The sequence below is a fragment of the Ambystoma mexicanum genome, chromosome 2q (assembly GCF_040938575.1).
Source record: "Ambystoma mexicanum isolate Mex_15411 chromosome 2q, UKY_AmexF1_1, whole genome shotgun sequence".
NCBI lineage: Eukaryota > Metazoa > Chordata > Amphibia > Caudata > Ambystomatidae > Ambystoma > Ambystoma mexicanum.
Window position 1 is genome coordinate 728,739,726 of NC_090924.1, and position 17,359 is coordinate 728,757,084.

Genomic DNA, 17,359 nt, shown 5'->3' on the forward strand with positions numbered 1-17,359 from the left:
AGATATGTAACAATTGACCTTCACAATTCGGTCAATTGTGCAAAGGTCAATTGTGATTCGAACAATTGTAGTTCGAACAATTCGTATACATCCCAAAAAAGCCATCATTACCCATAAAGCCAATGCCTTTAATGCTCGGATCAGTAGCACTGCATCTGACTCAAAAGAACTCTTCTCAATTCTAAAAGAATTGGAAAATCCAACACCAACCACGAAGTGCACCAACTCCAGCAAAGAGTGGTGCAACACCATCCAAGATGCTCTTGCTGCCAAGATTAACATCCTACAAAATAAAATCCTATCAAAAAAACAACTTCTAGGAGATAAACACGCCACGAATAAGCACCTACTTACCCTCAGTGAAAACACCAAACCAACTTTCCAGTTCACCTCAGTCTCACAAGAACTAATGTTCTATACCATATCCAAGCTTATAGCCTCCAACTGCAAGGCAGACTCCGTACCTGCCAAAGTTGTGAAATCCTGCGCACATTCACTGACACCCATCATAACCAAATTCATAAACGCCTCCTTCGACACAAACGTAGTGCCAGCCAGTATTAAGGAAGCTTGGGTTACACTGTTGCTAAAAAAAAACAACCTTGACCCCACCAATTACAGGCATATAACCATGGTCCCTTTTTTATTAAAAATCCTGGACAAAATAGCGTACAACCAAGTCCAAGAACACCTGGAACAGAATCAACTCCTTGGCACTAGACAATCCGGCTTCCGACCCAACCATAGCACGGAAACTGCCCTCCTGGATCTCAAAATCCAAATGGACACTATCAGAGACTCAGGAAAGCTCTTTATCCTACTCCTACTAGACCTATCGCCAGCGTTCGATTTGGTGGACCACAACAAACTCTGTGCAACCCTAGCCAAAGACTTCAATTTTTCCAAGAACGCCACATTGTGGATCAAATATTTCCTGGCTGAACGCACATCTAGAGTGTCCATGGGCAAAGAAGCTGCTGATCCCATAGCAGTCCCTATAGGCGTCCCGCAAGGATCCTGTCTATCACCCACACTCTACAATGCTTACACTAAGCTCATCTTCTCAGCATTGGACGACATGGGTGTCATCTACACCAATTTTGCAGATGACACCCAGATCCTGATCCCCCTATCAGGGAACTACATCCAAGACACAGTGACCATAAACAAAATCTACTCCATAATCCAAAACTGGATGGCATTAAACAGCCTCTGCCTTAACGATGAGAAGACAGAGATTCTCATTGTGGGCTCCCAATCCAAAATAAATGCTTTTCACTCTGACTACGCTGCCATCAACATAGACGGCACCATCATTCCAGTACTCAAACATGTAAAAACCCTAGGAGTCTTTTTGGACTCCAACCTCTCCCTAACCAAACATATTAGCACACCTTCATCTTCCACGTCCTGCACTTCAAAACTTATCTCTCTCAGCCGCCAATTCATGACACCCACCAACTGCATTACTCTAGCCAGGGCCTTGATCCTTTCAAAGACTTGATGATTGTAATGTACTATTCCAAGGCACCTCCACCACCAACCACAAGAAAATGACAGTTGTTACAAAATAAAGCCTTGAGGGCTGCCCTCGGAATAAGAAAAGCGGATCATACATCTAAAACCAAAAGAGAGCACCATTGGCTACCCATCAAAGCAATAGTCATCTTTAAAACACTATGCATCACCTTCAAATGCCTCCATGAAAATGCTCCCACCTACCTAAATCAGGTAATTTCAAGAACAACTATTAACAGACCTCTAAGATTTAATACCCAGTCACTACTGCTACTACTGCAATTCAAGATGACCAGAGCTGGGAGCACTAGCTTCCAACTCCTAGCCCCAAAACACTGGAATTCTCTTCCACTCACCATTAAAAGTGAGGAAATCCCTACAGGCTTTAAAAAGTTTTTGAAAACTTGCCTATTTAACCAATACCAATAAATATAGCCAGTTTAACACCCTGTAAATATGCATCTTGCCTTCTCTTATGTACATTTTCTACTCTGTTAATATCTGCCCCTGTGTTCCTCTGTTTCTATGTCATTTATCTCTGTTCTATTCTTCTGATGTCTATTTTATGTATCTCGTGCCATTATAACCGTGCCACTTTACCTACCTAATGTATGCATTGTTAAGCTGTCTGTAAGCTCGCCGTGATACCTAAGGGTCTGGGCGAGTAACAAAGGAAATAAATAAAATAAATAAATCTCTCACACGCTTCTGGTGTTCCACTCTGTGGGTTTTACTGATGTCCCAGGGGCTGGTGAAGAAAGCCTTAGTGATAAGACATGATATTTTATTTATAGTGCGCCCATACACAATTGTTTCAAAGCGCGACTAGGCGCAAGGTGAGCTGCTCTCTCAGATGGTCCTTATCACTTTCCAAGATCTGGGACTCTCCAAAGTGCAAGGTCTTAGGATCCAGCGCCATCTGGGGTGAGCTAGTGGCAACACATGCTAGGGCCACAAAAGTGGTCAAGTGGAACTGTGCAATGATGGTCCATCCTAGTAAGCGGATGGTCCTATTGGTCACATTAAGGACCAACACCTTGATGCTCTTCAAGTCACCAGGTTCCACTATAACAGTAAACCCCCTAGGAGCTCCCCAAATTCTGGTGCCTCCATCATCAGATGTCTTGGGTGTTGCTTCCTGCTGAGTCGCACTCTACCAAGAACCATCCCTGTGGCATATGACAAGATCCTGCTCTGCCTGAACCGGGGAGTGCAAACCTATCCACTGGATCCAATAGGTGGAGCTCTAGATTGGATCTCTCTCTGCAGCTATGCCTGTTGTCACATGGGTGCATGGACAACGTGCTGGCATATCCTAGTACAGCAATGTCCTGACATAATGCCACCAGTGCGTCGAGCATTGAGGAATTGTGCTGACTCCAGCTGCATCGTGTTGAAACTGCATCTGACCCGGATGTACCCCAGATATTTGCATGGGTTGTATACCAGGCAGAGAAGGTTCAGTCTAGCCAAGGGCTTCAATGGGATATGCGCCAGGTGTTTTCTGAAAAATGGCTCATACATGATGGTCACCTGTGAGCCGCTATCCAGAAACAACTGTGCCTGTCACCCAGCGATGGCAATTGTCACAGTGGCTGGCGGTCCTTAAAGCCTGTCTAGTATTTCCCATAGTGTTCAGGTGCTACGTTTGCTGGTAGTTAGACTCCAAGTGATCATCTTCTCAGGTGGATGAACCAGTCTGGTCGGATGCTGATTCCCAGAGGACTTGCTCACTGATGTGTCACTGCAGACTTGGGCATGTCTTGTGGTGCAGACATGTGTCCATACTCTACTCAGTCAGAGCATAGAAGTAGTATTCAGGCTCTGCTTCCTGGTCTTTGCTGGAATTTACCTCTGTTGAGTGTGTTGGAATGGTCAAGGTCTGGAACCTCTCTGCAACTCAGATGTAATCTGGTGGGTTGTGCACATATGGAAGGTGTGGCCCTTCTGTCCACACATGTGGCAGAACTGCCAAGGCTTGAGTGGCACAGTACATCATTGGGGCAGCCGTGGCTCTTGAGAGCACCGGAAGAGCTGGTGTTCTCTCTCTCGGAATGGCAGAGTAGAGCCTCTTCTGCGCTCTGGTGGCCAGAATGTCACTAGAGGTAATGGCTCAGCAGACAGCCTCTGCAGCTGGATCGTCTGGATGGTTTGGCATAACTCCTCCACTTGATGTCATGGGTCATACTTCGGGGCTGTGTATGGAGACCCCAGTTGAGTTAGTAGACTATATACTGTGTCCTCCATCTCTCCATCCAGAGTACGCAAATCCCAGACCCGTTAATCAAAGCAAGCTGTTTTCTGGATCTGTTCTTGGAGTCGTAGTTGCAGCAGCATCAGCAGTAATCAGCAGCAGTAATTTTGTTCCATGCATGACTTGCTGCAGTCTGACCAGGTTCAGGCTGTTTGGTTCAATCCTCTTCTGTTAGAAAGCCAGCTGTAGAATCAGCACGGTCCTGGTCAGATATTCTAAGAGTCTCTCACTCCGTTAGAGGTGGGTAGCGTAGTGTTTGGCCATCAACTCCGTGTCGCACTTGGTTGCTTCAAACACTCCATCCAGCATGTACATGATGGCCTCATGTAATATGTTCCTTGAAAACATTTGCCATGGAGGAAGTGATCAGTCTAACGTCTTTATTCCCTGGTGTAGCACTGGCACACGCAAGGCCTTGGTGAAATAGGAGTCCTTATGGGTGCAGCCATGATGGCACCTACACTGAGTGCTGCGGGATGGCTGTGTGCGCGAGGGTAGGTCATGATTCGGGCTAAGAGTAGGCGGCGTGACTGCTACACTAGCCTGCAACCCTGTCCATGTGTTCAATGCCCAAAGAGGATAAGACACTATTGGGTCTCCCCCGTGGATAGTAAGGGTCAATGTTTCAGGGTCAGCTTCCTTAGGCCCGTGGCAGACCAGGATACTGATCCCTGCTTTACTCATACATTTGACCTCGCCGATGAGGCATTCTAGGGACTTGGTCAACTTGATTACCTGATTGAGAGGTATGCTCCAGATGACATCACTTATATAATAAAACAATGGTCAGGCTTAATCCCTTCACACTTAGTGCAGCTGGCTAAATGAAGGCGATCTATGAGGATGGTGCCTGTCTATCCAATGGGTGGCAAATTAAGAACACAATGATTATCACAGTATATACAAATCCCTATACACAAACTTGTACAAAATAATCATATTTGCAGGAAAGAATATGGAAAGTTACACTAGAAATCTGTACACTAGCCCGGGAAGAAAACAGGGTAGGTAGGAGGTAAGTAGGCAGGATAGGGTAGGTAAAGGGAAACCAAAGGTGATCCCAGCAGTGCCTCATAAAATTGTAGTGGGGGTGATCACACCATGCACCTTTTTGGAGACTGTAAGGGACAGGTAAAGTATTAAGTTAGGGCATAAAAAGTGTGTTGTGTGCCCGTCTATACCTGTTGACCCAAAAATGTGTGTGGTACAATCCACAGCTACATTTATCTGCAAAATTATGTTGTACATTTTTTAGAATTGTTTCTCAAATATTATTGTATCAGGTGGCATACTATGTATAGTGGTATAAATGTTGATTTAACTCATAAGTTGATGAAGGTTTCTAAACTCAGCTCAGCAGACGTAGCAAAGCACAGTTTAAGAGGTACTTTCTGTGATGAATCCCGAGATGTCGTCACTTTTCCCTGAGGGGGAGCCCCTTCCCATGAAGCTGCTACCCAATAGTCCCCCTGGGGGTGGGACTCAGCAGCAGGCTCTCATGGGGAGAGACTCCCCCTCTGGGGATCAGGGAGAACATCTTGAGAGAACACGGTATAACAACCCTCACTCTACATCTCATGCACCTCCTTATACTAGGGATCCCAATGACCTATATATTACCCCCACGTATGTCTGTAAAACGGAGAGCTACACACCTAGTGAGACAGGGAAGAGTAGGGATGACTTGACAGGAGCTTTCTTAGTAAGTATTGGAACGAGGAGGAGGAAGTGCAGAGCGACGAAGAGTCCTCAGGAGAACTAGAATGGGCATGCTAGTTGTTGTTGGCCATTCATTATAAGAAGTAAAGAAGGACTTATATGGTTGTCAGACCCTAACAAGAGGACCTGCGAATCTGGAGAACGTACAGTTTGCAGAAGGGAGGCCGCTGCTGACCAAGACATGTGTGAAGGAGCTGAGGCGTCCCTGTCCGGTCCTCCGTGCCTGAGTAGACAGAGGAATTGGAAGAGCGCAGGTCCAGGTGGAAGCTGTAACCAGACTATGCAGTTGTGACAAGACACTCAACCCACCCAGAGAGAAGCGCTGAGGAGCCGCTGGAGATGCCGCAGAAGCAGCACAGGAATGCAAGAAGCCGAATAAGACATTGGAGCAGCATGCGACCGATGGAGAAGAACTGGCAGAGTCTCAGTAGGAACCCATGTGGGTGCCAGTCAGAGGCTCAGGACAAGCAGACCGTCAGAAGCAGCGCTGAGGCTGACACAAATGGTGTGCAGAAGAGGCAAACTGAAGGAAGCTTACTGCTTGAGAGGCCGCAGTTGCAAGAGCCGTGCGCAGCAGGGGAGGGCAAAACAAAAGCTTACCGGTTCACAAGAATCACGCTGAGCCAGCGAACTAGAGAAGATGGAGAAGGGAAGACACGAAGAACACCGAAGCCACCCTGTAAGCACAGAGAAAGCGGACAGGTTATTGGAGTCTGTAAGTGAATGCTGTGTTGTGTTAAGTAACACCATTGAAGAAATTGATGTGGATGCAAGAAATATTAGAAAAGGGTTGGTGGCTCAATGTTTCAGAATGGGAATTGGTGTGAGTGCAAGCAGTGCTGTTAAAGGGTTGAGGACCCCATATCTGAAGGAAGAAGTGAAAGCAGAAATGAACTGTAATGAGAAAGGGTTGGTGACTCAATATTTAGAAAAGATTGCTTTGTGGATGACAAAGAAAGTAGTTGGATAATGGAAAAGCCCTAGCAGGTTAATGGACAAGGCAAATAGTGAGTCTGGGGCTCAAACCCCCGGGAGAGGTGAACTTTGATGAACAGTATGATATCCTAGCAGGAGAGTAAACCAGGAGAAGTGAACTTTGATGAACAGAATGATATCCTGGCAGGGGAGTAAACCAAGAGAAGTTAAGTTTGGGAAACGGTGTGACATCCTAGCAGGAGAGTAAACCAGGCATGGGAAGGGAAGTGAACCTGAAGTTGGGGAAAGTGTCAGACCAATACATGAAAGGGAATAATTATACCTCTTTTTGGAATCAGTGAGAAAAGAGTAAATACCCTGGTAGGAGAGTACACCAGGGACATAAAGAGGAGGAATCAGTATAGAATGGTAGAGCAATACCCCCAGAAAGCAAGTGGAAGATACAGAGTGTGAGGAACTGGAAAAATTCAGAGGAATTGTGTGAAAGGTCAAGGGAAGGGTAATCCTCCTTGAAAGTTAGAAGTAAAACCATGAGAATAACACAGGAACTGTGATAAAGTGACGTGTTAAAACTGTCAGAAGGAATCTAGGGGACGAGTGATCCCTTTTCCTGATAGAACTTTATTTCTTTATTTGCTACACCTTAAACTTAACATTTTTGGAACTCTGAAAGAAGTCTACGAATGCATAGCCTATAGAAATCCCCTTGTGCACATCATTCTATTAGGTTTATAGTGTAAGGGTCGGATTAGGGTCTTTGGACACAGAAGGGCAAACGCTCTTTTGCCCCCAACACTCTTATTGTTTTGATAAATGAAAGTCTATAGCAAACAACAATAATGTCACTGTGTCTGGGTCTTACTCTTGATCCCTTACACTATTCATAAAGTCACTAAAGATAAACCTTTATATCATGAGTATGATTTGGTGTATTTCCATATAATTTCATAAAAACCACAATCCAGATGACTCTGCATATGTTTGTACTACCAAACTCAACACAGTATTCAATATTTCGCCAAAATATAAGTAACTGTGTTGGATTATATAGCTAATCTTGCTTGCTTTGACTAACAAAACATAAGGCATTGAATGAATAATACAAAATGCGTACATAGCAATGCATGGATATTATTTTTTGTAAAAATCAAGTTTAATTTTTGAAGCAACCCAAACCATTATAAGAAGTGTGGAAATGTAATCAATATAGGAATAAATAATGGTTTCTACTCCGCCTATCAAATTTGTGATGTTGCTACACATTTGATTACTTGAGTTATTTACAATTAATGAAAGTGTTCTAAATGACTAGTGAACCAGTAGCCCACAGTAGCTTTCATCTGTATACTAGATTCTGTTGTATAAAATAGGTAAGTGTCAGGGACATTTTATCCAGCTGCACAAAGAACATATCTAAAAGATTTAGAATAAAGAAATCTAGTCAATAAGTTGTTTCAGTACTTATGTTGAGTCAGAGATCCTGGCCTCCCTAGTGGTCTCATGCTTACCAGGCGTGCCCTCATCCTCCACTTCCAGGTCTGCTATATCTCGTTTTATATCTACAGCTCTCCTTATTTCTTGGGTAATCAGGACAGTTAGCTGTTTCTAATGGGTGTCATGCCCTCTGCCTTTTTGTCTGGACAGCCAATCTGTTGGCAGCAAAGCTTTGTTTAAGTTGATGCTTGGTGTTATGCCATGTTATTTTCCACCAGCGACCCGTGTTAGGGTTATACTGTTTAATATGTTAAGTATAACATCCCGCAATGCCTTTTTTTTTTCTTTTGCCGGAGCAATCAAAGAGGTGCGTTGTATGTTTGTTCACCTCTTCTATTAACAGGTCCATATCATCTTTAGTAGATTTCTTTCTACTTCCCATACTACTACTGCTACCGATGTCTACCTTTCACAGTTGTTCATGAAGGACGTACATTGCTACAAGAGTCCTTTAATATTTTCAAGTATCTTTTCAGCAGTTTGTGGAGTTTGTGCCGTTTGACTTCTTGAATTTTGCATTTGTGCCATGACACAGCATACGTTGTTTGGGCAACAGCATTTACTTGCATTGTGCTGTACAGTATTCGTTTTCTTGGGGATCTTACCATCAGACACCTCTTCATACATTTGACTCTATGTAGCCGCTTCAATACAATGACTATTAGTGCTTTGTCACTATGCGCTGTTCTCACTATAACTATGCATATGCCCACTATAATTGATGGTAATTCTTTTAGGTGGAGGGCTTGCCTAAAACTTGTGTGTGCATTGTTTCTCCCTGAACCTCTGAAGACACCTCACACCAAATGTGTAACTGTGTTTGAAGTAGACATTGGAAAAATCATGATTAATTTTTTTGTTGACTATCTTAATATGTAAAATCAATGGATTATGATTTTTTATGTTATGAGTTAAACAATGGCCTTGTTTATTTCAATGTCCAGTGTAAGTAATTTAAAAGCAATTCTGCTCTTGATGAGTAGCTAATGCAGCCTACGCAGTACAGGAGAGACGTGCAAGTGTCGAGCAGTTTTGATAATAACCCTTGTTCCAGTATTTCACAGTACCTATAGTTTAAGTAAAATGGATACAGCTAGAGAGAATTGAAATAATAAACTCTCGAGGCGACAAAGGCCTGAGGGATAGTCGCACAATGAGGTTCAGACCGCAAGGGGAGAATTTGCCACAGTAATATTAGATAATAGTGTTTTTTGGAACATAGTTTACTAAAGGGGCTGTGGAGAGTGAAGAATCAAAATTCATGCTAAGGGTTTTAATCACCCCTAAGTATATTTTCTTATTTTAGCATATTGTGAGTGGATGTTTGAATTCTCTGTGTTATCATTATCTCATTGAGATAAATATGTCAATTTTCTTATTTTGATACCTTTTAAATGTGAACTTGTGTTTTTTTCTGACATATTTTGACGCGTCATTTGGAGAGTGCTCATCTGCCATTGGTATGGCATCACAGCGCTTCAGGCAGTCTAGGTGTGCCAGCTTGTATGGTTTGGATATGCGGAGTCCCATGGTCCCACATTGCATGATAAAAGGAATTGAGTAAAACATAGCTGAATCGTAAATATTTGACACAGTACTGTTTTAAAAATTGGCAATATCATAACATTATATTCTGAGCAGGATGCCATGTCCCTGGACAGTCCCTTATCAGTAACTCTAATCATGGTAATGTTAGGGTTCTGATTTGCCTGATTGCGATGTGGTGTGTGGTTGTCTAGGCTGGTTGCTACAGCATGGAATGTGTTCAGCCACATTATTTCCTAAGCAACACATGGTACCTTTCATGACTGATAGTATTTAGAATGTTTTACTTTCTTTGTCCTGTCCACATTCGGAGCTCTTGTCTCAAAAATGTTAGTCTGAGTTATTTTGTTACAAAACAAACATTCTAATCCATGACTGCATATGGTCTAAACCCTGAACATGAAGGTCAGCTAGCATGTACACCTATTGACACATGTGAATCAATAACGTGTTGGTCTTTCCATGCTTTCATAGATGCAATTTGTGTCCACTCAAATCAACAGGTTGTGTATCTCCAGCAAGTGTGTTTTCCATCGGAGAGTTATGTACTTGGCTTGCTGTGCTTGTGAGGAACAAGTAAAGCAGATTGCAACACGTACCACAATTCAAATGTATTTTCTGCATTAGTGAAACAAACTACCTTAAAAAGAGGAATACTCTATGAAACAAAGAGTACATAATCGAAAGAATATCAAATTGTATTTCCTGAAAGGAACATATGAACCTTTTTAGGAACTAAAAATACTCTATGTGGACTCTGAGTATTTGCAGGTCATTACTGGTGTGGAAAGAGTTGGTTAATACTGCATGGTCGTGTTTGAATATTCTAGTCTGCACTATTATTAGGAATACAGTTTTAAAACATTTGTTAGTTACAAGGGTTTATCAAATTGCTCTGAGACTCTCTTAGTGCTAGGATTCAGGGAGGGGGATAGGTTTGTCACTGTCACATGAGTCCTTAAGAAATAAAATATTTGGAACGCAATGTTGACATTATACCAGAAAGGCGAACTACTGTGGGAATACTGATGTATTTTCCAGTAATAAATGATGGCCGTAATGTAGCATGAAGGGGTGCATATAAGGGCCTACCATCTTTTTCATACTCTCGAAGACCAGGATATAAAACAGAACTATAGTCTATGAAATATGCTATGTTTGAGTCCCATAGTGCAATACAACTATTCTGAAAATGTGATTTCGGGTCAAATTGTCAGCCACAAATTCTTTGTTATATTGGCATCAAATGGAATAGATTGCTTAGTTAGAAATGAATAATTACAGGGTTTTTTAGAAAAAATATTTGTGGCTTAAATCAAAGGTATTTTTTCTCAGTATAAAATGTAGCTTCGATTGATTTCCTACCCAACAAAGACTGATTTGTGTCCTCCCCCAAATGTTTTTCTTATGTATTAGTCATTGCTGTTGTTTACTGTCATTGACACAAAGTTTTTCCTTTTTTGCTTACAGTGTGTGGACGAGGTTTTAAGAAATGGTCGAACTGGGGATGAAGCTTCTAAAGTGAAGAACATACGTTTCCCAACATGAGATCAACTGTCTAAACTGTGCCAACCTTTACATGTTTCTAGCAAGTTCTTGAATTGTTGCTACTAATGTGTTTTGTTTTAGAGGACTGTCTTTCTTGATTTTTCTAGTATTACACCATTTTATTTGAACAAATAAAACTGGTTGGAATTCACAGCTTTCCGTGGGCAGAACATGCATTCTAATTTCTGAGAAATATAAACCATAGCAATACTCTGACCCTCTGCATGCTCGGTAGACTGAAGGATAAGAATCTTTTCCACCCAAGTTCTTATTGATTGCCTACGTGAATAGGTGTGTTAGAGAGCCATCATTTCTCATGTGTTTCCTTAATGATATGTCCATACATTCATTGTTTTGGACAAACATTCCTCTTCACAGTGCTTCCAATCAAAACACTGCCAAACATGGACAACTGTTATAGTAAAACTGCTGGAAAGGCAAGATGGCAAAATGACATGGGATGCATCAAATAAAAATAAGACATTTTAGATGTGAATTGATTACAAGTATTTGCTTATTTAAAAATAGAAAATCAAATCTATGCAAATGTGTTATCTGGTATTAAAATATATTTTTGTTTACTGTTACTCTTTTCAACGTTTTTATGGAACATTAAAGATATTGATTTTCTGACACACAATAGGGGGATGAGAGCCATTTCTTAATTTCAAAAAAGCATTTACATTCGAGGATTGGGTTTCTCAAATGCTTCTAGCCAAAAGCAAAAAACGGACACATAATTATCAATAGCATGCATTTGTTACAGGTAAAATAAGGCTTCATTATTTTGTTTGTGCGAGTAGCCATTTTGATAATATTCTAAGAAAACTAACATTTATGAGTGTTGGCAATAGAAAAAGAAATTACAATTGCTTATTCGAACGTAACCTACGTGTGGAAAAAAAGGGATACAATGATTGTATTCCTGATTTAGTTTATATCAGGACATCCTGACTGGATTTGTTTTACTTCATTTGCAAGCATATATTTAGTGTGTGCGCTACATATGATAAGCTATTTGTATAAATACATGGAATTCGAGTTAAACCATCAAAATTAATTACCCTTTGCACAGTCAGGACATAATAGGCTTTGACTGCATGCTAAGTAGAGTCACACGTAATCCACAATTAATTATCTGAAGATAACTTTCTATTGTACATCAATTACATTTTAAATTAATGCATTTCATCCGCAAATGACTGTACTAATGTAAAAAAAAAAAAATAATCTTATGGATAACAAAAGAGGCTTTGGTTTAAAACACTGCACATGTGAATGTTACATTTATGTGGCATGGGACTGATACCTATCTAAATTCCTTCCTGGAACTCGAATCCCCTAAAAATTCGCAGACAAAGGGCATTGTCAAGCAAGAGCATTTCCCACCATTGACCTGCTATCAAATGCCAAACAAGCGGATCTGCATTTCTATTCTGCACAGCTTGTATGTGGAAGTAACGCCCAAACGGCCACTGACTTGATGAGCTGAGGGGAGAGAATGGCATGGGCAACCCAGTGTGAACGGGGTCTGAGGCCCAAAGCCTGGGTTGAAGGTCAAAGCCTCTGTCACAGCTGCAGGTGGCTCATTTCCTCTCCCCGCCCCCCCCCCATCGGAAATAAAACCCAACAGCCTTCTCAGAAGTCATGCCAAATTGTTCATTACATGTCAATATGACTTGACAATTGCAATAATTGCATCGCATTTCAAACTCCCTTCGGTTGCCGTGCGATAAAAAGGAGAACAAAGGCGAGAGTCCTTCTTCCATTCCTGCTTCGTGGATGTAAATAACGTTATTTTGAACAAACATATGTAATCATTTCATGGCGTGGATGTGACCAATCAATTTCAGTTTTAAGCCAAAATTACAAGCACTCTGTTATGCCGATTGGTAACCATGGTGATGTTTCTGATCAAGAATGACAGAGTGTCATAATAATGTATCACTGACACAACAAATGGCACATTTTAATTCTCCCACCCCTCCGTTTATTAATGACCATTGCTCAGTAGCAACACTGGGAATTTGTGCAGGGGATTTTTGGTGCGCATTGCATTTCAACGGGGCAGGCACTCCCAAAATGGCGGAATGCGTTGACGTCCAGGTACTAGAGCCCAGTGTATACAAATAAAGTATGACAGCATGTTGCCTTTTTCTCAACACGATTTCAGCTTTCTGCCACTTCCCCCTCAAGGGGTATTTATTCTATACATTTAAATGCTTCCTGGTTCAACTAGAATATGCAATGAAGCTCCCGCGCTTTGTGGCGGAAATATAATTAAACTGGTGAGAGTTGTAAAAGAGGAAGAATGGGGATGACATCAGGCCAATTTCACACTTGGCACTCGGATGGCCGGGCCCAAGCCGCGCTCTTGCCACGCAACACAGATCAAAGTGCCTTGCCACTGCTAAAAAGGCAAAAGAGGGTAAACTATGCTAATCCCCAGGACAAATATATTTTAATCTTGTTAGAATACAAGTTAATGCTGCAGCTCAGTGGTTGAACTTTGTCAGGCTGCAGATAAGCACTTTTGCCATAACTGTGCACAAGGTATACAGCGGGCTAAACATGATTCTGCAACATTTGTCCATGCAAACAAAACATCTCCATAAATTGGGGACACATTTTGGAAGTGGAGTGACATATTTTAGCACATACACTAGTAAATGCGAAAAGATAAAGTATCTCAAAATGGAAACAACATGAGCAACAATCAATGCCTAAAAATAACAGTGGGGTAGAGTTACAATACAAGAAGGGCACATGCACTCACTTTAAATGTGTAATTTACACATGAGTAAAACGTACCAGTTTCATCAAGGGGAACGGGAGTACAAATTACTCAAACCCATGCGAATCAACGCTTTGGGCCCCATAAATTCACAAAGATTTGGTTCATTTCCACTTCCATTTCCTTCTGTGGATAAGGTGAATTTTAAATGTGTTCACTAAAAGTCTGGGGCCAGGTTACAGAAACTGCATGCTATTCGCACCAGGGGAAAGATTGCCATCTTGGCAACATGGAACGGTATTAGCACTAGGGAAGACTTTGCCCTGGTGCAAATAGCATGTAAAATTGCACTTCCACTGGTGCAAAGTTCCTGTCACCAGGCCCATAATGCACGTGTTAATTCTTCTTTCATTTTGCCAATCGACCCTTATTTGCCAAGTGCCACTTTATATAAAATGTGCCAGATTAGACAGTCAATGTGAAAAGGTTTTTATAATTGCATTCTGGACACCAAAATGGACTCAATTACTCCAATGAACCACTAAAAATAATAAAGATTACCTCTGCTAATTGCGCATGGAGTATTCATTCTATTAAAGACTAGGAGGCGAGCATTATGCTTCAACTTCATTTATTTTACTCTCCAGCGGTTTCAACAAAAACACACACAACATTGAAAAGTATCTTCCTGGCACTTTTGTTCCTTTGAAACTACAAGTACCAAAGTCCCAGTAGTTCCATCTTGCCTAGTCCAGCTATGACACTCTGCCTGTCCCTGGACTCCTCCTCTCTTTTACAGCTCTGAACTTCCTCATGAACCTTTTGTCAACGACCCGCCAACAGGGCACACAGTTCCAACCTGGCGCCAGCTCAATAGAGCTGCTTTCCACTCGCGCTGACTTCTTCTGTCAGACCTTGATCCTCTCTGAGGCTCTCTATTCAATTGTTCTTCTGTTCCTCCCCTAAGGATCATACAAATAACAATATTAGGTGGAGTCCTTGTACTGTCGTATCCATTGTTTAATACATACATTTTAGACAATACATGACAGGGTGGGAATGTAATGCTCGCCTCCTAGTCTTAAATAGAATTAATAATCCCTGCGCAATTAGCAGGGGTAATATCTATTCTATAGCAAGACTGGAGGCGAGCACTATGCTTGTTCAAAGCTTCCCAAATGCAGTTGTCGCCAAACTTTCAATCAGTTTGAAATAAAGCTCTTTAAAAATATTATTGCTTGCCCAATATGCTGCTTGCATAATATCCCGCAGAGATACCCCTGCTGTAAATGCTCTGGACGCCATTGCCCCTCTTACTGAGTGTGCTCCATATACATTCAGGTCGATACCCGCTATCTGCATCACCTCAATCACCCACCTTGCTATTGTGGCTGTCGCTACTGCCTGAAAGGGCCTTCTGCACGCAATTAGTAGCTGTGTAGTTCCTGCTGCTCTACACTCCGCTGTCCTGCTCCCGTATTCTTTGATACAATTCACTACACACCACTTGGGATTAGTTGGAAAATACGGCTAATGCACTAAAGTCATGCATGTCTTAGTTCTCACTATTGAAAATGTGACCCCTTCTGGGCCGAAGGACTTCCTGTTAATTTACAGCGCTTTAACATCTGCCACTCTCTTACAGGATACTAGGCATAACAACATTGCTAATTTGCCAGGCAGCTGCTTCAGTGAAAGGTACCTGTCTGACGGCCTGCTCTCCAGTAGTCGCAACACCACTGTCACGTCCCAGACTTTACTATACTTTGCCTCTGGGGGTGCCTCATATTCGCCCCTCTTATGAGCCTGGCTGCCGCTGGATGTTCTCCTGCTAGTACTCCTTCAATGGGTAAATGACCAGCTGAAATGGCTGATCTATACACTCCAATGGTCCGAAACGCTTTCCCATCTTGTAAAAGGAATGCTAGAAAGTTCAATATCACCACTACAGGGGCCAAAACGGGATGAACATTTCTCCCTCTTCACCAGTTTGACCACCTGGTCCAAGCCGCACCATAGCTCCTCCTAGTGGATGGTGCCCATGATTCTGCAATGAGCTCTGCAGCTTGCACCGAAATGCCTGGCAGCGCCCAGCGTCACCTGTTACTCTGCACGTTATTAGCGGCAGCGTCCCTCACACTCTCAGAGGATGAGACGACCCAGCTGGGTCTGTGAGGAGTCGTTCTCTGTCTGGGAGAACCCCAGGAATGTCCGCTGACAGCTCCATCAGCGTTGGAAACCATACCTGTGACTTCCACAACGGCGCTATCAAGATTAATTCTGCCTTCTCCCTCTGACATTTCGCTAAGAGCCTGCTCAGCATCAAGAAAGCAGGGAACGCGTAATGTAGGTCCCCTGACCATTCTTGGAGGCGTCCATGTCTCGTGCGTCCGGGTCTAGCCTCCAGCTGAAGTAGCTGGGTGTCTGTGCATTGAGGCGAGACACAAACAAATCTGTGTGAACTGGGCCCTACAGATGATTCAGAGTCTGAAAAACCCCAGTGTCTAGTGTCCAGTCGCTGGAGTGTCTTCACATATCGTGAGTTCCAGTCGGCCACTAAGTTCAGTGAACCTGGCAGGTACTATGCAGTCACTGACCTCCCTAACTGAAGGCAATAATGCCAAAAGTCCTTCGCTAGCTCTGCTAGTAGCCGGGATCTCATCCCTCCTAGATGATTTATATATTTGACCGCCGATATGTTGTCCATCTTGAGAAGGACTCATGAACTCTCTCTCTCTGGTTTATATTCTTCAACCACCACTCTAGTTCTATGATGGATTCCTGATCAAACGGTATTTGCTGATGGTACTTCAGACCCTGTTGAAGATGCTTGATCATCAGTCTCTGAAGCTCTCTATAATACAGTGGACCTGGAAAAATGGCTTGGATTGATGCTGCAAGCATCCCCACTATCCTCGCTAGCACTCTGATCGATACCGTCTGCTTGCTCAAGCAGTGTTATGCAGAATTATATGCAGTACCCTTTGGGAACACCACACGCAATTAAGACTACAAGTGACAGTACAAATTCACCTTTGGTACAAGCTTGTACTACACAGTTAAAGTGGTAGCGATGGCTGAGCAGCCAGACTTATCTCAAGAGTAACTGAGCAGTATCAGATAGTTACACAAAGGACTACCTATTACTATGATTCAGGCAAACACTGACTCAAGGTTTTCAAGTAAAAGAATATACATTTATTTCACTCTTCAGTTGTATAACATTACACTATTACAAGCAGTCTAAAAATCACACTCTTAATATACCACACCACTCCCTTAAATTTCAGACAAGTTAAGCTCACAAAATGAAGTGGGAGCAAAATGGCACTCCAGCAATTTAAAAGAGAGGGAAAGACAAAGTTAATAGAAATTGAATCACACCAACAGGTAAGTACTCAGGTCAATTGAACAAGAGGAACTACAGTGATAGGATCAGGTAGAAAAGGTCAGGGCCAAAGTCAATGGGTCAAAAGTCTTTTGCTCAAGATCACATGGTTCAGGGTAGTTCGCGGTAAAGTTTGTGTCACGGATTCCGGACGAGGTTGGTTGATAGAAAAGTTAATTCAAAGAGAAGAGAAGGACAAGCCCTCGGATTGGAGAAAGATTTC

General features: G+C 42.4%; 1 long non-coding RNA gene across 1 annotated transcript in view; it reads left to right on the top strand.

Annotated features, from left to right (window-relative positions):
- LOC138569018 (uncharacterized) overlaps positions 1-11,449 on the top strand; it is a 248,812-nt gene extending 237,363 nt beyond the window's left edge. Inside the window, exon 3 of the long non-coding RNA XR_011303059.1 lies at positions 10,937-11,449. This is a non-coding gene — a long non-coding RNA (uncharacterized lncRNA). The remainder of the gene's footprint in view (positions 1-10,936) is intronic.
- Positions 11,450-17,359: the final 5,910 nt, after the last annotated feature.